This window comes from Idiotropiscis lumnitzeri, chromosome 2, assembly GCF_059441095.1.
Source record: "Idiotropiscis lumnitzeri isolate Australia: NSW breed Sydney's pygmy pipehorse chromosome 2, RoL_Ilum_1.0, whole genome shotgun sequence".
Taxonomy (NCBI): domain Eukaryota; kingdom Metazoa; phylum Chordata; class Actinopteri; order Syngnathiformes; family Syngnathidae; genus Idiotropiscis; species Idiotropiscis lumnitzeri.
Genome location: NC_142392.1, coordinates 29795219 through 29803240, shown reverse-complemented (window position 1 = coordinate 29803240; position 8022 = coordinate 29795219). Strand labels below are relative to the sequence as shown.

The 8022-nt window shown below is 41.2% G+C and overlaps 1 pseudogene; it reads right to left on the bottom strand.

Moving 5' to 3' along the window:
• Positions 1-5273: 5273 nt before the first annotated feature.
• LOC148342268 (uncharacterized) lies at positions 5274-7738 on the bottom strand (annotated as a pseudogene).
• Positions 7739-8022: the final 284 nt, after the last annotated feature.

The following is an 8022-nucleotide window of genomic DNA, read 5'->3' as shown; positions in this document are numbered from 1 at the left end:
GTGTCCGCCTCCCAAACTGTACTTATGTCATGCATATTTTAATTTCTGAAGTATATAAAGCATCCAATGAAATGTTCTATTTAAATAAATAAAATTAAATTAAACGAGTGAAATAATATGAGTTGAGAAGAGCAGGCGTTGTTTTTACCTTTGAATAATATGTTTATTCGGTTGACATTTGCCCTTTTTGCAAACATGTCTGGACATATTCCCAGCGACATAAGTTTAAACATGGTATTGTGCATGCTTCGGGGGTTGTCCGGGCAAGACGCCGGCCATAGACACCCTCCAAGCCTGCAGCAGCCTCAAGGTGTTTCAAAAGATAGTGAGTGGCAGGCAACTGTCGACATCCGGTCGTCAGACCCCTTGCCTTTTTGTAAAATCTGCCTAGTCATGTTTGCATGTCTGGACATGTATTTGTTGGCTACATTTGGACAGTCAAACGCCGTCATTTATCCCGCCCCGGGCGAGAAAAATGAAGGGTGATGTCTCCACCCCTCCCGCCCCTCGCACCCTCCTATTTCCCTGTACGTCACATCCTTCCTACTGCCGGCAGCCCCCATGTTTGTAGTCCTTTTTTGTAGTCCATACGCTGAGTAAAATAGCAACCAGCCTGGTTAAGAAATAGAATACAGCTAGGTTAAGAATATAGCACACAGCTAGGCAACCCTCATGTTTGTAGTTTATACAGGTAAGCAAAGAAATATTAGATATTAGAATATTATATATTATTATATATATATTATAGTATAAATATAGATATATATTATAGTATAAATATATATATATATAAATATATATATATATATATAATAAATAGCATGCTGCTAAGAAACAGCGTACAGCTAAGAAATAGTATGTAGTTAGGTTAAGAAACAATATACATTTAGGTTAAGAAAATAGAATACAGCTAAGAAACAACATGCGTTTAGGTTAAGAAATAGCAGCTAAGCTAAGATATCATTAAGGTCGTTTTACCAATTATTTTACCTTTCAAGGAGGAGCATCATCTTGTCTGTAGACATCCCCAAGTCATCTTTGCAACAAGCTTCGACATGTTTTCACGTATTTCTTATCTATAGTTGGACAGACAGACGACCACCAAGTTGCGGTCGTGTGTAAGCATAAACAACACCGCCCGCCCCCCAGAATCACGCTTCTGTCAAAAATAAGCACATCCCCTACTATCATATCCCGACCCCAGTCTCAATACAGCCAAAGCCCAAGTCACGCTCTGCACAGACAAAACAATTTTTCCGGCTGAAGAGCCAGACCTACTCTAAAAATGAAGACGCTCAGAACAAGACGCCGCATGGTCATGGACATCACACCGAGAAGGGTGGCAACCATCGTTGCACCTGATCAGGTTTCTAATAACATTGCAGAGCACTCGTCAGGTAAACGATGCAACTAATCCTTAACTATATTCCTATAATCAATAGCTATATATTTAATCAAAGTATCTTTGTACTGCAGATAGCGGTGTGGATGAACCTACATGCGACCATGACATGACTATGGTTGAAAACGTTGTTGGTGTAGAAACCCTGACAACTGCAAACATGGAACAGGTTGACGCCTGTACAAATGTAGACCAGGATGGAACCCCTACCTACAAAAACAGACGAGGACCAGGCAGGACCATCATACTCTTTATGGGTGGGCGGTACGGGAATCTTACCAACTCCTGTTGTAGCCTCGTACAACACTGGCGAGCCATCATATTCAGGGTGGAGCCGTCCCGTTTCAACGACACCGCCGTCGACACCTCCGATGACCCCCACCTCGTCGGCAGAATCTTCACAAAATGCGAAGGTACAACAGCCCAGTTGTTCCGACCAGGCTGAATCTCCACAAATCAAGGAGGTACGAGTACCTAGTTGGTCCGAACAAGAGTTCTCAAACCGTTCGCTTGAGCCCGCTAAGGTTCAGACCGTCAACGACCCTGACCCCGGACCTGCACCTATTTCCGAAGATGAGGCAAAACATATGTCATGGGATAATCCTCCTAAGGGATGGATTGATATGGATGTCGTATTAGTTGTTAAGGCGGCTATTATTTACATGGTCAGACGTTTTTTGATAAAGTATCACAAAAAAAGGGGTTGTTTGCATAGCTATAGATACCTATGCAATAGTTATTATCTAAGACTGCAATATGAGCGCATCATGCCAATCCTTTGCGATAAAAAGTTTTTACCATGTATTCACTACTTGTTGGATTTTTGTTCTGTAAAAGCGGATAAAGAAACAGTCAAGCGAATTGCAGAGATCTTAATGGTGGATTTAGCACTCGTAAAGGACTTACCGGACCGCCTTAAAGTGGATGAGCCCATATGTTTTATGATATATCGTGATCAACTTGATATTTTCGAAGAATATCTTATAGAAAATATTAACTTTGACTAAAAATGGGTAATGTGTTGAGAAAATTATCGCTTTTTGGCTATAGAAGCTACTTTGAGTCGCTCGGGTTCGATCGACACGTTTCAAAATATTTTGGAAAATTGGGAAAATGAGATAAGTGACTTAGCATACTCACGTTGTTTAACGATGTGATAAGATACCGTCTCTGTCATCAACAACCTGTGGATCTCGCACACGAATTGAAGATGTTTGAAGACCTGTTAGAATCAAAAGTTGATCCATCTGTTTTAACCCTGACCTATAGACTTTTTACGTCTTCGAGAATCCTTATCATGTGTAACCAGACTTAACCTTGTCATATTTTTGTATTTCATTCAATTAAAAATGGATGTTTTTAAAAATATGCTTTTGCGTCTGTGTGTTTAGACAAATAACAATGTGACGTTTGTCACTAAATCATAAACCGTCATGAGCGTTAAACGTTGGTTGAAAAAATTGTACTACGATCCCATTCAACCAGCCAGTTTTGGAGGTGCAGATCGCCTTCATTTAGCTGCGAGGGAGAAAATGGGTCAAAAAGTGACGCGTCATAAAGTCAAGGATTTTTTTATCATCGCAAGATGCATACACCTACAAAAATAGGAGCACAGAAAGGTTTAAAGGGAAGTCTCTGCTTTGAAGCTTGCCCCACAGAGTAATAAAATTGCACTTGGTAACAAATAAATTACCGCAAAAGTCGGCCAGCCAGGATGAAATAGTTAAAGACAGAGAGTTTCCAGAGTTAACAAGGATCATTAAGCGTTCACTGTATCGCGTACCATCGCTATTTAGAATTTATTGTCATCGTGCCCGCAGGTGGTCAAAAGTAAAGACGGCTGCCGCCAGCACAAACGGCCCCAAAACCTGAAAATAATATTGGAGAGAGAGAGAAAAAGAAATCTGCCAATATGGAAATGCACTGGTGCCGGACTACGAGTCCATCATAAAACAGAAGCATTGTTCGGTAAATAAATTAAGGTTGAATGATTTAGAAAAATAACATAAATTATGCTGCTTTATATTTTGATGTAAAATCTTAAGAGCTCCTTTCAGAGCGCATTCTCGCATTTAGTAAGAAGGATTGTGTACATTATTTAAGAAATGAGACATTAAGTGATAAAGACTGCGTAAACATCATTTAAGAAATAATAAAAGCCTCGTTCTTCTGAACTGTCAGTAAAACACCGGACTTAATAGCTCTCGGGTGGTGCTTTATGTTTAGTGGAAAACACCAAAATTTGTTTAATACCATTTATGCTTGCATACTCTTACGCTGATATATTGTGTTTTCAGTAAGTCGATGTCAGATACACAGAATGGAATGGTGTTTATCTACTTCTTTGAAAAGGTAAATATTTTACGAATCCGATAAGAAATGTAGCAATTTTTGTAATGTTAGCAAAGTCGAGTGAGTTTTGCTGCAGATATGACTTGACACCGATTTGACAGTCTTTTTCATCCTTAATTTACTTTTCTTTTTTTTTTAAATTTGACTTGATTTATTATCCTGACAAAATTCTGACTAATAGCTACTATTAACATCTTTGGCAGCGAGACTTCAGCAAACTATTAAAACAATAATAATAATATGCTTATTCTCTTCCTTTGTTTTTTGTTTCTTTTGTAGGAGACATGACTGTGATATATTAACAAAAAAGATGGCAGGAATTTGTTCATATTCATTTTTTTTTGTCTTGGCGTGTTTAATTTTTTTTCAAAAGGAAAACAGGCAACATAAAAGATAGCCGCATTCTCGCAAATAAACCTCATTCTCATTTTCTGTATTTTGATTATTTGAAAAATATCTCTCGGGTTGTTGGGTGCGTATCTTGAATTTCACAATGTATTATTTACCAGTGATGCACGATAATATTACCATTGTTTTTAACACGCTGGCCATCGATCATGTGGTATTGGCATTAATTTCACAGTTTGCGCCGTGACTTTTGACCGTAGGTCAGTCAAATGGTCCAGGCTGACTTTCTAGAAACTCAGCATGAACTGTAAAATAGTCCCACTTTTTCCATGCATTGTAAATGATTCACTTTGTGACTATAGTAACATGGCAGAAAATAGTCAGAAATGTTTATCATTGTTTTCCAAAGTAAAAGGGAAGGTGGAAGAATAAATACAAGAGTGCAACGTTACAAGTTTGAAAAGTAGCACGCAATAAAACGGTCGTCATCAGGCAAGAAAAGGTGCAACAATTGAATGATTAGGCTATAATTAATGTCATGTCATTATCCACACCGCTTATCCTGTACAGGGTCGCGGGAGGGTGCTGGAGCCTATCCCAGCTGACTACGGGCGAAAAGCGCACAACACCCTAAGCTGGTTGCCAGCTAGTCACAGGACGGACATAGACACCGTCACTGAGTGGAAACTGAACCCACGCTGCCCACACAGCACACAACTCGGTCGAGTCTATCCATTAGTCACAAATAATTACAGTGGAACCTCGGTTCTCGAACGACTCTGAGTTCGAACAAATCGGAGTCCGAACAAAAAAATAGAGAAATTCTTGCTTCGCAGTTCGAACAAACATCGGAGTTCGAACGCCGGTATGACGCGTGAGTGCGTACGCGAGGGTGGGATGCTGAGCGGCGTACGGGTGTAGATCGCTCTCTTGCTCTCTTCGTGATCAACTGTTGTCGCGTGCGGACGTGCTGCGTTTTGCTCTCGCATTTTATATAGGTGTACGAAGTGTTTTATCCCCTAATCATGCCTCCAAAGAAAGTCAGTGCAAGCAGTAAAGGAATGGTTTCGGTGTTCGAACAATTCGCTTTTCGAACAGGGTTCTGGAACGGATTATGGTCGAGAACCGAGGTTCCACTGTATATTGAAATTAGAGGACACTGCAGGGAATGTCATGGCCATCTTGACATGAATTGCGACAGAGAGCCTGAACTCGACGGTCCAATGATGCTCAACTGTTTACATCAAGAACATTGATGACTCTCATTACACTGGCAGCTCAAAGCGATTCCTGTCTGGGCAGTTGCATGTGAAGATAGCCAAGGAACTTGTTGAGGGCAGGATGGAACCACATGTATGGCGGGCACCACAAGCAACAACACTAATGAACTTCGGAGATCCTGAGCCAAGCCACCTCCCAAATTTGGCCACCCTGCGCAAGGCAAAACAAGAGAGAAATGATTTGGCATTGGGTGATAAAAATCCAATTTTGTCGTTGCAGCTGTTAAAGTACAGTACACCTCACAGTGGGAGCATCAAAGACATTGGACTTGACAAATTCTTCTGTCATTACTGGAGTCAAACACAAATGCATGTGTACAAGACATTGTCAAAAAAAACCTCATCCAACTGTATGCTTTGATGCTAAGCATGATGTTAGCGCTATCACAGGGTGGCTAAAAGAATGGATACATGCAGGTGCACCGGTCCCAAAAGAAGCTGTAAGTGATTTCTCTCTCGCAATTCTTGGATCTCTGGTCAAAGCTTTTACCCCACATCCCGATTTGAAGAGCTACATTAATGAGTGCTTTAAAGTCTTACTTGGGAATCAGCATGCAAACCTGCCACCATGCTTTGTCAGGGTAGATGTTGCACACAGCATCAAAATGATCTGCCAGTGGGACTGCCTGAAAAATAAAAGACATCGTGTTAAAGAGTTTTATGTGAGATCATTATCACAACTACTCAAGTCACAATGTGTGGAACATTCAACAGAATTTCTAGGTGCCATCACTATTGTGGCACTGAGTGAGTCCGAAGGTAATGACAGTTCTGGAACCCCTCTCCCATCAGAAAAGCGGAAGAAATATCTAAAAACACAAATTGCACAAGAAGACTGTATCAGCATGCCAGACACAGAGGTTCAGGCACAGGAACCCGTCGAGGCGCATCAACAGATCCACACTAATGCTCGACAGTGGGTGACTGAATTATGCGAGGAGAGCAGGTCACTTGCCATGGCTGAGGGAGACAGAGATAACATCCACTTCCTCCCTGAGATTATTCCCCACATCATCAGACTGGGAAGTTACTTACCACTCTGGACAGGAGTAATGGTCCCTCTCTTCCGAAGCACCACCATCACTGCAAGTTCGGCAGCTGTTGAAGCAGAGTTCAAAAACATAAAAAATGGGCTTTTCAAGCATGAAAGCCTTCCCATTCGTGTCGACCGGTTTGTTGCTCGTCATCTTGCCTTCATTGAGGGAAACATGCGGATTTCTGCTGCAAAACAAAAAAGAGAAAAGGCTGATGTAGGTGATGCTACGACTGTCTTACGACCTGACGATGTCTCTACTACCCAGAGTGGGGGAAAAAAATGTAAAAAAGGATGCTGACCTTGGTGATGAATCTGATGCTGCTGCAATCAATCTTCATATTACCGAAGTTGAGAACTGGAGAGGCTTAGTAGTTCCACCCAAAAAAAGGAAGATGAGTTCATATCTCTCTCCTTGTCCTGAGTGGCTGCATGTGGATTCATCCATGGAACGTAAAAAAGTCAAGGTGCAATTGTTGAAAAATGGAAACCAACAACAGCCTGTTAAACTTTCCAAATTGAAAGTCGCTGTGCTCAACATTTGTGCATTTGATGCCGTGTTTGAGTGTCTTTCTTGCTCTTATTGTGACAGCTTTTCATTTGAAAAGGTTGTAAGCAGCAAGACCTGTGACAATCCATTCCTCCACTTGGTAAAAACCATCGCAACACGAGGTGTGACACAACACGTGTATTCCAGGAGGGCAGAACTCCTGAAAGAAATATTCAAGCCTGTCCACCTAACCTCTGGTGCTCTCCAAATAGATGCACAATGCCACATCTCGACAGTGATTGAGAGAGCCACGATGAATCTTCCAAGTGTATACTTGAAAAAACAATGTTCCTCACCGTACTGCAGCCTAAGCACTCAAGTAATAAGGGAAGTTCCGCTTGTGTGTACCAACATTGCTGTCCTGCAGACCTGTGGCATGACTCATCTTCAGACTGCTGCTGAAGAAGGACTGAGCCTTCCTGACTCTACTTGCCTCCGACCAATCCAAAATGCATCTCAGTGTCCATCTACATTTAAAAAGCAAGACAACAGTACAGGAAAGGCTCTGTGTTCGGCAAATGTTTCCCACAGCTACAGTCTGGGAGAATGTTTGTGGATTGACACCGACTTTGGTACGAGTTGGACAGAATTTGCCCTGCTTGAAATTCCCTCTAGTCTGGTGCTGCAAGAGAATATGTTTACTTTGAGAGCAGTCATAGGATTTCAAAGAGGCTTGACCCAGGATTCTCTTGGACATTATGTGGCATACTGCAGGAGGGCTGCTTTTGCCTGGGAGATGTACAATGACCTGGAAAGTGGAGTGAAAGCAGCATCAGAAAAGACAAAGATCTTCCCACATGCTTTGTTCTTCACAAAGCAGTGATTGCTTAATTGTTGCAATGTAAATAGTTTGGTGTTTTTTTTTTTTTACACAAAGTTTTGTTTCAACCCAAACTTTCTCTACAGGCTCTCATCAATTACACATGGACTGTTTTTATATTAATTCAGTTGTTCTCAAATGAGGGAATGCTACATCGAGGGGTGTGTTTATGTTGTTTTTATTTCAAAATAGTTCAACGGATTTTTCGGCCTCACGTCTGCTATAATTTAAGAAATA